This window comes from Chelmon rostratus, chromosome 17 (assembly GCF_017976325.1).
Source record: "Chelmon rostratus isolate fCheRos1 chromosome 17, fCheRos1.pri, whole genome shotgun sequence".
Classification (NCBI taxonomy): domain Eukaryota; kingdom Metazoa; phylum Chordata; class Actinopteri; order Chaetodontiformes; family Chaetodontidae; genus Chelmon; species Chelmon rostratus.
The window spans coordinates 20,427,740-20,444,106 of record NC_055674.1 but is presented as its reverse complement, the minus strand read 5'-3'; positions in this window follow the sequence as shown (position 1 = coordinate 20,444,106).

Here is a 16,367-nt window from a genome sequence, read left to right as displayed (position 1 = left end):
TTCTGCCGTCTCAAGGCTGCATGTGAGCACGCGAGCAAATGTGCACCGTTGTCATTCAAAGATATTTGCATGGCTGATTCTTTTATACTCTCAACCTGTTCTTATTAGGAAAGCTAGTGGTGGTCCGCCACTGCGGTCCTGACGTAGAAATCTCAACGGCTGTTCGATGGATTGCCATGAAATGTGCTACAGGCTTTCACTTTCCCCCAAGATGAGTTATAATAACACTGCTGATCCTCTGACTTTTAATCGAACACCATCATCAGGTCAAAATCTTTATTTGTCCAATGCTTTGGTTTATGCTTTGGCAAAAGTAGTGATATCCCCGTCAGACTTAGCTACACATGTGTTTAATGGCAATTAGCAAATGTTAGCATGCAAACAACTAGTTGAGATTTAGGAGGCGAGTGTGTCAGCTCCTCCAGAGCCTCTGCCACCGTCACCCACGACACACTCCTCTGTGCAGATCTGCTGACACGCTTCAGTACATCTCTTCGAGACTTACGAGTGGTTATACAGCAGCTTGAAGAGGTGGAAGTTAAGTGTGCAGAGTGCTCCTTTGTTCCGTGCATATTCACATATTTCTTGTTGTGTAAATAGTGTGCATGCGGAGCAGTGTTTGCGTCAGTGGGGGAACCCTCTCACAATTTTGCACTGTGCCTGTCTCTCTTTTTATGACACACACACACACACACACAAAAACATATATAGCAATGTTGATTCATTTGCCCACTTATCTTGTATAAATCCACTAACAACACACACTCAAACCATCAAGGCAGACATGCCGGTTTATATATAAATCCTAAACAAACAGTTCAAGAATCACTGAGCTCAGCAGCCTTTTGACAGGCTTGACACACTGTTTGCTCTCACACACACACACACACACACACACACACACACACACACACACACACACACCTCTAACTGCAGCATGTATGGCACCTCTGCTATGTCTTTTTTCCTGCTTTTTTAAAATCTGCTGTTGAAGCTCAGCAGCTGCAGGGGAAGAAGAAGAAGAGAGAGAGGAGGGGGACGTTGTGTGAGAGAGGACCATTTCACATTTATTGCGACGGCAGTTTATTTGAACAACAGATTTAAATTTTTTTGTGTTGTTCTTGTATTTAGGCAATAGGCCATCGGGGCTAGGTAAGGTGACCACATGCATAAAGGAAGCGAACACCAATGTTTGTGGTGAAAGATGAAAATAAGACGCCCAGCAAGATTTTTCCCAAATGTCTGACTCAGTCAAACACATTAGTACATACAGGTGAATATCTACCAGCCAAGCCCAGATCAGCCTGGATGAAGGAGAGATGGGACAAGCAGCAACTGCCACGGTGCAGGCAGACAAAACTTGGTGGAGCCATAAACAGAGCTAAAAGAGAGTTAATGACTTAACAAATGAAAGCTTGCTTTGTAGAGGCTGGAATGCTGGTCTAATTAGACAAGTTCTGCATCTAAACTTGTTTCCACTGCTCCAAAATGGCTAAAAAAAAGGTTCATCATGACATGAAGAGTAATTAAACATTAATCATGTTATGTCTTTAAAAGCTGACCACAGCCAGCAACACTTATGGATGTGGTCATAATAATGACAGGAGCCGACAGCAGCTCATCTTAGAGATCCATAAAGACTATTTAAATGGACGTAACACATATTTTGACCTGGCATCCAATATGAAAAGACATTTGAAGAAGATCCAGATGCTGATAAGTCGAGCAGTAATAAAAATCCAGTCAGGGATTTGCATGGCTGATTGAGGACAAGGCGAGAAGCAGCTCCTGTGAGGTGTGGAGGGCAGAGAAGTGTAAAGGAGGGAGGAGTGGAGAGCAGAGGAGGGTAAGAGTGCTTATTTATGGGTCACATTTTCTCACTTAACCAGCTGCATCCACCAGCCTGGTGATACTCTAGTTTTTTCACATAGATTTTTTTTTTCAGGTTGAATAAAAAGCTGCAGGTGAGTCTGACTGCTGTTCATGTGCAGGTGTCCCAACCCATGAGATCCATTCATCACAAAAGAAGAACAATAAGTGAACATAACACACCAATTTGGTAACATAATCTTGCTTTCCAAAACTGGTAATATGATTATATTTATATATTTTATGAAACCCCAGAGCTCAAATATAAGAAACTATAGTTCACAAATGGCCAGCTAAGCTAAAATCATCATTTTTATTAGTGGTTTTCTTGATAAATTTAGTCTTACTTTTTTTTGTAGAAACTGTCAAGAGGCAGAAGAAATATATAGGGCAGAAGTTGAGAGAATAAAGGAGGTGAGGAGTAAGTTTGGAGGAAAGTTGCGAGGAAAGGCAGTAGGGAAGGGGAGAGGAGAAGAGATCAAAGCCGGGATCCTGCTGCCTGCTGATGGAGACGCTGATAGTAACTGTCTCTCCTCCATTATTCATCAGACAGCTGTGCTGTAAGTAGGTTACACTTTTCAGAGAGACAGAGAGAGATGAGGACGGGGAGACGGGGTTATAAACAGGCTGGAACAGAGGAATAATGAGAGAAATAAAGCAAATCAGGTTGATAGACAAGAAAATCACATGGAGAGACAGAGACAGGACGGAGGGGTGAGACACAGAGAGAGAGAGACGGGTACGAGGAGAGCGAGAGAGGGAGGCACAGGAAGGAGGGTGGATAGACAGAAAGTGTAAAAATAGAGGAGGAAAGCGAGAGAGACGCGGAGGGGAAAAGTGGTGGTAAAGAGAAGGCAAAGAAACACGATGCGGCAGCACTGGGATTCTGTGTGCCCGAGGTGAAAAAGGAAAATATACATACATGCGCATATATGGAGGCATTTATGGTTGACATCACGCATAATTTACAGCACAGAAACGATCACGCAATGCTGGAAGGGGGGCAGAGCGCGTGCAATGTGCCGTACGCTGTTCAGGGGTGGGGTTTGATGCCTCCCAGCCTCGTGTTAGCTGAGCCCCGCTGCTCCTCAGCAACGTACAGAATCTCTGCAGAGAAACGGTGGATGCCGTCCTGCAGGGTGCGACCGTGAGGGCCTAAAAAGTGACTTTTCACGGCAAAACCGATCCTTTCCAAACGAGTGGCTGTGATTGGCTGACTCTGACCTGCGAATTCGAGCATTAGCAAGCAGTCTTGACAGTGCTGACCTCTGAGGGGACAGAGAGCCCGAGAGTCCAAGCTGCAGGAAGCTGTTGTAGCTTATAGCAGTTACAGGGGTCAAAAGCACTAATATATCGTTTGATAACCTTCTGGCCTGATTACGCTTCACCAACCAAGCTAACGACAAGACTGTTTGGTAACTAGTTAACAAGCCTGTTAGCTCGCAGATGTTTTTTCTCTCTCCAGTGCCTATTATGACGGACTAACGCTAGCACGTGCAGGCTGCTGGTGTTCGTGGTATTAGCGGTTCAGCAGCCAGCCTGTAGGAAAATGCCTGGATGCACTTTCGGGCCCGACCAAGCCGACCACACGGCCGTCCAGCAGCGCCGCACAGCGTCATCTGGCAAAGCGCTGCGATGGCCGACCCAGCCCACGTTTTTACTGTTTACAGACAATGCAACAATTTCATCCACCTCACACAGCGATGAACAGACTTGCACATACAAACAAGTGCAAACTATGGATGCCTTATGTGTGTGTGCCATTAAGCTCGCATTTAAAAGATGATTATGTCTCGCCCCTCTCTGTCCGTACATTTACTCGCACTCAAGAAACAGACGAACCAGGTTATGGAGGCATTTTAGCAACATGTGCTATGGGTCTGATCCTCAGCTAAGGAAGGGGAAATCTGGTTCCTTTAATCCACTACCCCGGTTAAAGAAACTGGACTTCTCATTTCTGCGACCTTTCAGAAATCAGTCCTGGAGATAATGGAGGAAGCTGACTGACCCGGTTACGTAAGTGCGTGTAAACACACTGAGTTATGACAGGCTTTTTACCTCGCCCTCGAGTGCGGCTGTTTGGAAGAGCTATGAACACTTTTGCCATCGGACGCGGTCGGATGACACATCGGATGAACTCGTTTGTTTGGAGCATAAACTGACCTTTCCTGGGTATTATTTCATCTTTTTTACTAAACAAACCTCCACAAACCAAGCTCTTGCATTTTTTTAATGCAGGTCTGAACAATGTCGGTGACAAGTGTCAAACTTGACTTGGCCAACAAGTCCTCCAAACTGAATGACAAAGACGGTCATTTGCCTTCAAAAACTACCTAGAAGTGTTTCTGATCTGGCACCCTGTCTGCAGAATGAGGTTGATGTCAAAATCATTACAAATAATCACTGCAAATGTGCTTCTCCTCCCAATGAGGATAGAACATGGGTCAGTCTCTAGCTGGCTTTGTTGACCTGTCAATGACGATAAACCTTTCTCCCACCCTTAATTACATTAACATTTTAACATGAACAACATAAACAACTTTCTGGCCCAGCTGTGAAAGAGGGAAAGAGAGAGGGAGGAGGAGTGTGAGAGAGTGTGAAACTTATCTCACCGTACTTACCTGACATGATTTTGTACAGTTCTATGGCTCGGCACTAATGTCCACTGGTGTGTACAGTGAAAAACTGCAGTTGTGAATGAAGTTTTTGGGAAGTTCGACCCATTACAGTGGTCTGATATGAATGGGCAAAACAACTCTGTGTTGTCTGTGTGTCATGTGTTGATGAAGCAACACTTTGATGACTTGAACACAAATCCTGAAGGGCAAAGTGTATATTCCAAATACAAGTAACGATACAAATAAAGTTCTGTGTCAGTATCTCGTGTGCCTTTTGCATACAAAGGTCAGGTAGCAGCAAGGGGAAAAGTTTAAGCTTAGGGGCAAAGTTAGGAAATTAGGACACACTGGGAGATTGTGCCATTGTGTCCAATTTTTTGCTGGCTACTGGGAAGCCAGTGTGGGATCACATCCTTGATGCTGCTCTAGCAACTGCCAGGTTTTCTTTGGGGGACCTTGATGGAGGTGGATGAACCCTGCTGATAAACACTTCAGATATAATCGGTGGCAGAATTGCTTTGCCCTGCTATAACCCACTGTTTGGAGCGCAAAGACACCGAACCTTGCAACGCCGCTATCTGGGTTGCCCCTCGGATTTTTGCACGTCTAAGGCTGTGCTCAAACCTCAGCCATTTTCAATTTTGTTCTTATTGGCTGTGACCATTTAACATGCAACCGATGTCGTGAAAGCTGTGAAAATGAACTCTGATGCATGAAAAGTATTCCCAGTATTGTATTGCAGAAATGCACGACACCACCTGAAAGTCATAGCACAGCACTGAGCCAGTTTGTAGAAAACACACAAACAACAGAACTGAAAGCATTCAGAAATCCTTTTTTTCATGATAAATACATGTTTCATCAGGGTTGAAATGTAATAATAAAAACTGAAATCAAACCTCTAATCCAGCAGCAGTTCAGTACCTTTTATTTGGTCATACTCACAGCCTCCACATGTTTGAAGGGATGTTTTTATTCATCAGTGCACTGGAGTTACTGTGTGTGAAAGGGAGGGCTCTACTGTTACTGTACTGCAGCATATCACAGGAGGGCATCGCGTGTGACATATGTGTCACAGGCGCATAAGTATGTCACATCCAGTAAGTTGTGGGGGGGGGGTGCATTTGTGTGTGTATATCGTATATATATGATTGCATGTCATGTGCATAACATGGCCAGTGGGCTGGGGTGGATGTTTGTGTAGGTCTGTGCTTTATTTATATATAGCACATGATGACGAGCTTCTGGTGTGTGTGTGTGTGTGTGTGTGTGTGTGTGTGTGCGTGTGTGTGTGTTCTGTCCTGCTGGTGGATATCCCTTCGTTGTCATTATTTACGGATCAGCGAGAAGCAAATCCCAGATGCAAAAAGTACAACATACACAACAGAGCCACCAGCGAGCTTTAAAGTTTAATTGACATGAATACATAATGCATATATATTTCTAAATATAATTTGCTTCTATAGGAAAGGAACACAGAAAAGGAAGGATAACAAAATTATTACAGGATGAGCAGCTCACATTTCTGCTTTTTTTTTTGCTTTATTGACACCACATATTTACAATAGATCTTCTGCAGCAGCAAACAACGAGACTTCAAAAATTACAGCAATTTCTTGGTCTCCTCTGATTTAGAAAATATCAATTTCATTTAATTTCAGTTGAGCAAATTGCCAAATAAAACTGCACCATTGCATTAAGAAGTTTTTGCTAAAATATTTCAATTGGTTTATGAGAAATACAGCATCCAAATCCGACGATGACAAGCACTCTGCTTTAGTACTAGATCTAAAAACCTTTGGGTAATAGTCCAACAAAAGAGCAAATGATCTGTGGTTTCTATACATTATTCTATAAAGACTGACACAAATTATGGTCTGTGTTAAACTTAATCAGTGGAAATTCATTAACTGCAACTCTTTAGATTTAAGAGGAATGGAGAAAGATATTTTTTAGATCATATGAGCAACCAAGGCAGAAAACCCATCAAAAACATAATAATAATAATATGCTTTGCACCATTCTTCAAGTAGAAAGGGCTTAAAAAAACAAACAAACAAAAATCTTGGTTCTTCCAGTTGGATTCTTTGTGGGAAAATCTGTTTGAACAACAGTTCCCAGTACTACAGAGTCTGCTGATGGAAGGCAGATAACTATAGACACGCTATGATAACATGACACGTGATTGGTCCAGAGAATATTTTAGGGAGGAGCAAGTAAATATGTAAGCAAAGAGTTAAAAGAATTTTGCATGATGTATGTATGCACACACACAAATATGTATATACTCTGAAGAGTCAACCTAGAAACAAGCTTCTCCTCTTTATCTCTATGCACTGTGTGTGTGTGTGTGTGTGTGCCCCTTGCGTGAGTAGAGTAGAATAACAGATCAAGCTGAATTTAGTAATTAAACATGATGAATATATGAGGGTACATACCCATACACACACACGCACACACACACACGCACACACACACACACTTTTCTATGATGTTAGGGGATTCATGGCCTTGCCTATAATTTGACTGTGCGTGCGTGTGTGTGACTGATGGAGTGGGGGAGCACAGCAGGGCGCAGCACAGTTACAGTATAGAACATAATGGGTTTGTCTGTAGTGGAGTCAGATGGAGGGGCTGTTGATCCTCTGATGTACCGCCTGCAGCGCTCTAAATACATGTCGTCATGCATTCTTTCTAACTTTTTAAATGTTTTATTTGGCTGCTCTGCCAGCTTCCAGCAGCAGCAACAGTCAGGACGTTTGGATCAGGTCCAATCTAGCCTCACGTCTGCAGGTCTGGAACTCCATAGTAGCCGCGATAGCCGCTGCCACTCACACCGTCACAGTTGAATTCATGCTCTCGCCTATAAATTACGTTTATTTATCTGGAATTTGTTGAGCCAAATATTCTGCAATGATTCTGCTCCCTGGATTATGTTCAGTGGAAACATTTCATCCAGCCAAGGACGAGTGATATTCTTGGACAGCGCAGAAGTGGTGGGGGTGTCGTTAGGCATACAGTGGGGGACCGTGACACTGGAGACATGAGTTTGCCTCCTGAATTATGAATTGTTAAGTGAGACAGCTTTCAGCTTGCATGGATACACATTTGCCTCAAATACCTATCGAATTTGTCCACTCATCTTTACATGCAACTGAGCCGCCAATTTTCAAGTCACATTAAACATGGATTTACGGCTGACACAGTTAAAGGGAGTCCAAGCATTGATATCTGAAGAGTCGGCTGTGGCTCATTGTTCAGTGGCAGATTTGACATTGTTTAATGAATTTGGTTGCCTATGACTGAATTCCAAGTTCTCCTAATTTACTGTTTTTCACGATCACTTTAATTCTAACCCAGGTTGATCGTGCTGAAACCAAAGACAATTCATGTGGTCTTTGCTCTCAACAATCTCCACTGAAGTTGCATTTCTGAGGAAGTGCATGTCAGCTTCAGTGCAGCTACGGTGACGATGTGCATTGGCTTCAACTGATACACGAAATAAAATGCACTGTTTTCATTCATTTGAGGTTTGACTGCCGCTCTTTTAATCATCTCGTCGTGCCCTTCTTCCTCTGTAATAGTGTGACGACACCTGACTGGAGAATTAGTGCCGCCAACTTCACATCACAGGAGTCTGGCAACGGGATTTCGTTGCATTTGCTTTTGCAGATTTTCTGGAAATTCTGGAAATAAGTTTCCATCCAAATAACAGAGCCATTTTACACTGGAGTAAACACCTAAAGCTGACAAGGCGAGTGAACAAAAAAGACTCGCAGCTGGATAAATCAACTGAAGTGAAGGCTGGGTGGAGCACAGAACACAGCCAGCTACACAGGCTGACGGAGGCACCTGAGGTTACGTAAAAAGGAAGAGAAACAAAGGAGAAAGAGAGCCGCATCGCTCTCAGCTAGCTCTCTGTGACCCCATTACTACAGCGGGATGATGTGGGTGAGAACATGCCTGAATATGGGTGTGTGTGTGTGTGTGAGGAAATATTTGGGTCTGTCGTGTCAGGTCAGACAGCTCTGCACTGCGCAACCAGTTACACAACGCGTTCGTAGCTGCAATTTCCCGTCACATCAGCAGTTGCGTGTTTTCAATCTGTTCAAAACCACAAAAGCAGAATCTCTTCTGCATCCTCCGCCCAGTGAAAAGGAGAAAACTTTCTCTCTGCAGGAGATTTGATTTTATTGATTCACAGATGTCCCGTGACAATAAGCCCTCTGTGCGCAGACGCGAGCATGTGTGCCCCTTGGTTGTCAAGTCGGCCCATGACAAGCACTGCTGTCACTGCCGGCCTCTGTGTCCCAGTCAGACAGGGGAATGTAGGGGGAATCCCATCATGTCACAGCTCCCCCATTGTTTTATTCCCCATCTGCTTCAGGCATCCCCTCCCCTCCTCTCCCCTCCTCCATCGCTACCTCCCTGATCACTTCCTGTGCTTCCTACCTCATACGCCTTACACCACATTGTAAATTTGGTGTAAGGCGTATGAACAAAGACCTCTAGCGGGACAGGTCGAGAAAGTGTGTGACACAGGAAAATGACTGTTTGCTTCCCATTTCCTGCCAAAAGAGAATATCTGTTGACCGTGACCACGATCTTTTACCAACTCTAACCAAGTAGCTTTTCTGTCGTTACTTTGGAGGATTTGTTGGTATCTCCGGGTTTTTTCCCTTCCTCATACCATCAGCCAACACATCACGCACATGCAGCTCAAATCAGTTTCGTTTCTCATCTCATCGGGAGAATGGCTCTGATGTAAGAGAAGGACACGTGTCAGGAGGACATAACACATGAATAATTAAAAACACGGTTGTCAAAACAGCTCTGCAGTGTTGCATCAAAATGTCCCTTCAGTGACACTCTGGAGACGTGCTCCATCGAGGCTCTGATTTCCTACTGAAGTACCGTTTATTTCCAGTCTATCATTAATGTGTGTAACAGTGAAGTGAGATTCTTTAATGTTTTAAATCTGTGCCAGATCCTTAACGTGGAAAGTGATCAATCTGGATTAAACGGAACTTAAAGCTGCACTAATCTATGCTTTTATCTGAACGACGGAAAAAATGATGTATAATTTGAAAGGTGTGACTTGTTGGGACAAAACCACAAACCCAGAATTATCACCCACCTCTGCAGTTCCCCTCAGCTCGATGGAGCGTATTAGCATCTTTCCGCTCGTTCTTTTGGTCTTACAAACCACAGCTTTACGGTATTGGTTCGCTGCTCCCACCACCCTCCTTTGCAACAGCAGACGGACAATGTTAGCGTCTGGCTGGTGAACATAGTGGAACATTGAGCAGATAAAGTGCCGGATATCTGCCATAAAAGCTGGTGGAGACACCAAAGCTAGAAGCCAAGTGAACAGTGAATTTTCATTTGTTGTTGAATAGACAGCTATTTGCTAACAAATACTTATATTAACTTTACAAGGTGATGAAAGTCACTATTGTGTGTAAAGCCGCCTGTAAGTGGTAAATAATTTTTTTTTAATCTCACAGTATAACGTATTCCATTTTAACCACTATACACTATTTTCACAGGTGTAATTCATACTTTTAAAAGCAATAGTTCAAGATTTTGGCTACAGACACAGACCTGATCTAAATCTTAAGACCAGTTGAAAAATAGCTAGAATTTACCTTTTGCACATTTGGATCTTAATGAGGTTTTAAGGAGAGCTACAATATGCAAAAGCAAGAAGGGGGAGTGTGACAAAAAGCACTTTGAAAAAGTAATTTATTTAAAACAACAAGTAAACTGAAATAGGCTGTTTATCAGATGATCAAAAGTTTGAGACCACAGGCTATAAAAGCCAAAATTTGTTCAAAATTCTCATTTTCTGTCAGGCATTCACACGGTCATGCCCTCCTGATGGCTAAAGCTAAGAAGCTTTCTCTTCTTGAACATGGTTGGATCGTCGAGCTGCATAAGCAAGGCCTGAGGTTGGACACAGTAAGACAGTCATTCTAAATGTTTTGAAAGATCCTGAGCATTATGGAACAAAAAAGTCAAGTGGTAGACCCAAAAAAATTACACCTGCGCTGAGCCGGAGGATCCAATTGGCTGTCCGTCAAGACACAGGGCGGTCCTCGACCCAAATTAAGGCCCTTACTGGTGCCGACTGTAGTGCAATAACCATCAGACGGCATCTGTGGGAAAAGGGTTTCAAAAACAAAAAACGAATTCAAAGACCTCGTCTCCTTCAACGCCACAAAACTGCCCGTTTAGACGTTGCCAGGGAGCATCAAACATGGGACACTGAAAGGTGGAAAAAAATGTTATTCTCTGATGAGAAAAAATGTAACCTTGGCGGTCCAGATGGCTTCCAATGTTACTGGCATGACAAGGAGATCCCACCTGAGATGTTTTCTACCCGGCACAGTGGAGGGGGGTCCATCATGATCTGGGGTGCTTTTTCATTCAGTGGAACACTGGGGCTTCAGGTGGTGCGGGATCATCAAACGGTGGCTGGTTACGTGCAGATGTTGCAGATGTTGATCCCTCATGACCGAGGGCCCTCGTCTGTGTGGTAACAGCTGGGTTTTCCAACAGGGCAACGCTGCAGTTCACGATGCTCGCTTGACGAAGGACTTCTTCAGGGAGAATAACATCACTCTTTAGACCATCCCACATGTTCCCCTGATTTAAATCCCAAAGAGAACATTTGGGGATGGATGGCAAGGGAAGTTTATAAAAATGGCCATCAGTTCCAGACAGTTGATCCCCTTCGTGAAGCCATCTTCACCACTTGGAGCAATGTTCCCAGTTAGCTTCCTGGAAACACTCACATCAAGCATGCCCAAACGAATTGTTGAAGTGATGAACAAGAACGTTGGACCTACTCATTACTGAGTCCTACTGAGAAAATTTTTTGTTCTGGTTTGGAGAGTTTTTTGTAATTTTTTGAGCGATGGTCTTAAACTTTTGATCAGCTGATAAACAGCCTATTACAGTTTACTTGTTGTTTTCAATAAATTATTTTTTCAAAGTGCTTTTTGTTACACTCCCCCTTCTTGCTTTTGCATATTGTAGCTCTACTTAAAACCTCATTAAAATCCAAATGTGCAAAAGGTAAATTCTAGCTATTTTTCAACTGGTCTTAAGATTTGAATCAGGTCTATACTCAGTCTCTCGCCCAGAGTTAGTTGAAGATGGATACCACTCATGTTGTACAGTGAAAAAGAAGCTGGAGCTTGCAGCCAGCATGGCTTCACCCAAAGACTGGAGATAAGAGGGAAACAAAATCTTTTCTTTGCTTCTAGGTACACAATGTACAGTACTTAATCACTTGTTAATTTAATTTTTTTAAATTATTTTATTATACACTCTATCCTCCCTTTTCAGATAATAAGAATTAAGTTTATTTGTACATTTATCTTAACTTTATCTTATCAGTAGGATGTCATACACCTTTGTCCTCATTGTGTTTGTGTCTTCCCCATACTCGTATTTTTGTGTCACAGTGAGGACGTACGAACTGAAGCTTCCCTCCCGTGAGCCTCTGCAGATTGCACTTCCTCTTCCCTGTAGCTGACGCCTACAGCAGGATATCCTGTGTCACCAGCCTGTGTGCGTATGAGGTCATCCAAGTGTGCAGCGCGGGTGCAGACGTCAATCATTCGGCTGCACCACCCTTCTCTGAAATCCGCCAACTTTGTGGGCTCCCGCTTCGTCTATCTCAGATCGCGGGAGAACACGGCGTCGTTCCTCAAAAGCAGCCGCGCGGGTGTTAGCGCGCGCGACCTTCTTCACAGGAAACTGCAAAAAACTGAGAAATTTGGACGTGTAATCTGAATTGTGACACCGTGGTGATGACAGCAGCTTGCTAAAAGCTCCTTGAGGTGATTATCCGAGCTAAAGGCTCCCCGAGGGCAAATAAACTCCACGGCTCGGTGTGCAGTTGACTCCTCTTCCATTCGCATGCCTGACTACCTCAGAGTGCATCCATTTATTCTCACGGCCGTGCCAGCCAGTGAGAGAGGCAGAGAAAGCAAAAGGATTGATTAATTATTGAGGATGCCGACACATGGCTCCTCTCCTTTTATTCTCCCTCTGACCTACATAGTGAACCACCTGATCCCAGCTCCAAAACAAACCTATTGACATCGAGCTTGCAGTCTGCTTTTGTGTGTGTGTGTGTGTGCGTGTGCGTTCACATGTCATCTCATCTCTTCAAGTCAGCCAGCACACGAGGACAGAAGAAGAAGAAAAAGTACAAAGAGGAAGAGATGAGAGCTAATGGTTTAGCGCCCTGATCTCTCTGCTAATGAAATCAACCACCCCCATAAGCACATCAGAGATCATCTGCAGGAGTGTGTGTGTGTGTGTGTGTGCATGCGCAAGCTAATGTACATTCATGTGCGTCCATGTGAGGCATTAAGTGTCTGTCAGGGGGCCCCAAAGTATTCTGGGATATAATGGAACATTGGGTCAAAGGGCAAACTCAACTCGCTCATTTTTTTCTCTTTCACTGCTTTCCCTTTTTTCTTACTTTTTCTTCTTCTTCCATCACGTCTGTGCATCCCTCTCTTAAGTCTCTCTGTTATGCACAAGTCAGGCTGAAGTTCTGTTGTAGCTTTATGTTTTCAGGCTTACTCTCAGTTTTTTTTAGGAGAGAGTTGCCTGTTTTGTGCTTCATACGCAGCATTTGTAGCGTTTAAGTATTCGAATACTCATTAAATGTTACAGCAGCGTTATTAGTGCCTTTAAATAAGTCCAACGCCTCCACACCCACGAGTCACAGCTTCTGTAATTTAACAAGTGTGAAACAAGACGTTTAACAAGCAGCCAGCCCACAGTTTGGAGGTTTTTAATGAGCGTTAGTTTAACATTAGCCCTGGGGACTGCGCACAGCGCTCCTGAAGTACCGTGCACACGAGGAAACTGCAGCAACTCCGAGCTAAACCAATGATTCCTGAAAGACGACATTACACGTCAGGAAGTCATTTCAGTTAGTTTGCACCAGACTAGTATGACTTGGAGCCCGGTCAAACATGATGGTCTGTGCAACTCTGACTACAAACTGACTGCAAACAGAAACCAGAAAACTTGATCTTGTCCCTTGTCCTACAGATTCTGACTTCATATGCAGGTTTCTGCTTATAGAGAGCCCACCATCTAACTCCTGCGAGAAATTATTTTTGTGGTTTGTGCAGTTGTAATTTATTGCTCTGATTGTTCTTATTTGCACCCTTGTGTGTTCTGAAGAGCTTCTGTAAGAGTGAATTTCTCCATTGTGAGATTAATAAAGTCTAATCTAATCTAACAAACTAATGCAAAAACTCACTGGAATCTGCAGCTGTAATACAATTACTGAGTTTCAAACTTTGAATCCTGTGCACTTGTTCATGAAAAGTGCAGTCACATTGCCCTACAGTGTACACAGCTGGCATAGACACTTACAGATACAGATTGTTTTATTGAACAAACTCTCAAGAGCAGAGAGAAAGAAAGATGGAGGAAAGGAAAGCTGGTGATTTATCAGCCTCAGTAACATGTCTTGTTTCCAGCATAGAGAGTGGGAAAAACAGGTTAACATAAATGTCTTATTAATAGCCCAGCATCTCTAGGATTTACGTCCGATTCTGCAACTCATGATTTACGCCCAAGGCCAGTGTTCGCTGTCGATGAAAATAATGCGACCTGCAAATAAAGTCTGCCTTTTTTATAAACAAAGTGTTTCCCTAGTGTTTCAGCTGTCTAACCCTAACATACCTTAACCCTGGTTTACTTGCCCCAAAACTTAACTGCAACGTAGCTGCAGAGAGTAGGAATTTTACTAACACTGGTGCAAGTTGAAAATGAGCAAAGACTTGGAAATAGAGCGTAATCCGGGGTTTTGTAAAACGGGCCTTTATCCACATCGCCGTCTGGTGAAAGGGTTGCATCACGCCAACGGCTGGCTGCAGGTCTGCTGCTTCACAGCACACATTTAGTGTAGAAGATGAGAGTAACTTGTTTTGTTCTTTTCTTGATGCACATCAGAATGTCCCGCTGAATTTCTCAGTTTATACATTTCAAAGCGTACATCAGTGGATGAAACGTTCCTGCAGCAGCAGCAAGTTGCAGCAGTCTCTGCCTCAATATGAGTGTTGTTGACCTGTCCAGCATTACATTGTGCCCCCCCAATGCATGCTGGATGTATTTAAAATACCCAACTCTTGAACTCAGTTATATTTAAAGTAAATATACGAATGATGAGCCAGCAGTGACCTTGAGTTTTTCTGTTCTGTTGCACAGATTATTATTTAAAAAGAAACACTAAACTTCAGTTTAAAGTTTCTTACTTTCCAACCATTCCCATCCCAGTCCAGGACAATGTAAAAACACTACAGCAACCATACGTGTGAGCGTCCTACACCAACTGCAGACTGGGGGTGGAGGGAAATGACAGTGAACAATTAAAATGATCTAAGTCTTGCCTTCCCTGCCTTATTGCGCCCTCTCTCCTTCAGCGTCTCTGTATTTCTTTTTTTTTCCACCCACCGTCTATTTCAATCTCGCCTTTCCCTCCGTCTCTTTGTCTCCCTCCATGCCCATCTCTCCCTACCTCTCCTTAATGAGTCTTTGTGAGGGACAGTAGCCTTTTAGCAGGGAGAAGAGTTAATGGCTTTGCTGATGGCTGCTGCTAATGTCTTCGGGCTAATGGCCTTGGCCACCGCTGATGATAACCATGAACTAATAGCATGAATGACAGATAGCCCACTGCTTTCAGACTCACGCTCTGTATCAAGAATAGATAGATAGTCTCGGGGGAACAACTAGGAAGTCCAGTCCCCCTGAATATAGCAATAATACCCAGAGGAGAAATGTTCATTGTGATTAGATATAAAGATGAAGGTGATGTAAGTGGGTAAAGCGTGCAGCCAAGTGCCAGAAAGAAAATCACTCGCTCGCTCACTCTGGTTACCACGAGAGCTTGAGCAGCAGCCACCCGGCTGCAGCGCAGAGGAAGTTTTTACAGCAATCACAACTTTAAGTACTTTTGCATTTTTGAAAATCTACAAACTAACATACCATCATCCATACTGGGGCCCATTTTCCAAAACATACCACATCTTTTAAGGCTGCCGCTTAACTTCAAGGCAGCCACTGGTTTCAGTTCATTTCAGCATTCGATGAACCAGAGAACTGAAGCTTGTTCGAGGCACAGTTGGAAAGCTTGCGCAAGGAACATGTAGCCACCTTTTATTTCATTTACTTTATTTTCATCACTGTGTAGTGCTGCATTTACAAGCATGTTGAAAACCATGACTGTGGAACGCGACTAAATGTTCACTGTGATGGATCACCTCTCTCACTAAACTTGAAGTCTTTTGCAATTTTGTGCTCTTTTAAAATTAAATGCAGCCGCAGCTCAGTATCCTTGGAAATACACCATGCACAATATATGTACAGTGCCGGTGTTTGAGTCAACTAAACGTCCAGGTGGAAAGTAAAGGAAGCAATATGGCTGAAATGATCTGGGTCATACGAGGTGTTGTCTGACCACGTCTGCGGGCGCAAGTGTTTGTACTGTATCTAACCCAGCCACACTGTGAACAGTAGGCGTGATTGTCGTGCTGCAATTACATCGTAGCAGGAAAATAAACATCTTGAGCTGCATGTTGAGCTACACATGGACTCCAGTCAGTCCAGCAGGGATGATAAACAGTGATAAGGTCACTACACTGAATCAAACAGCGTTTCCCTGAAAAAACGTGCAGCTGAATCAAAAGTCACTTAATTCCTCCTCCATCTTTATTTGCAGTGCAAACAGTGGCCTTCACCAATGCTTGGATATTGGCGCAGGACTGTGGCATCACATCACATGCACAATAATGGAGGAGGCAAGTGGAAAACTGAATACAGCCTCAGCTTCCAACTGTTGGA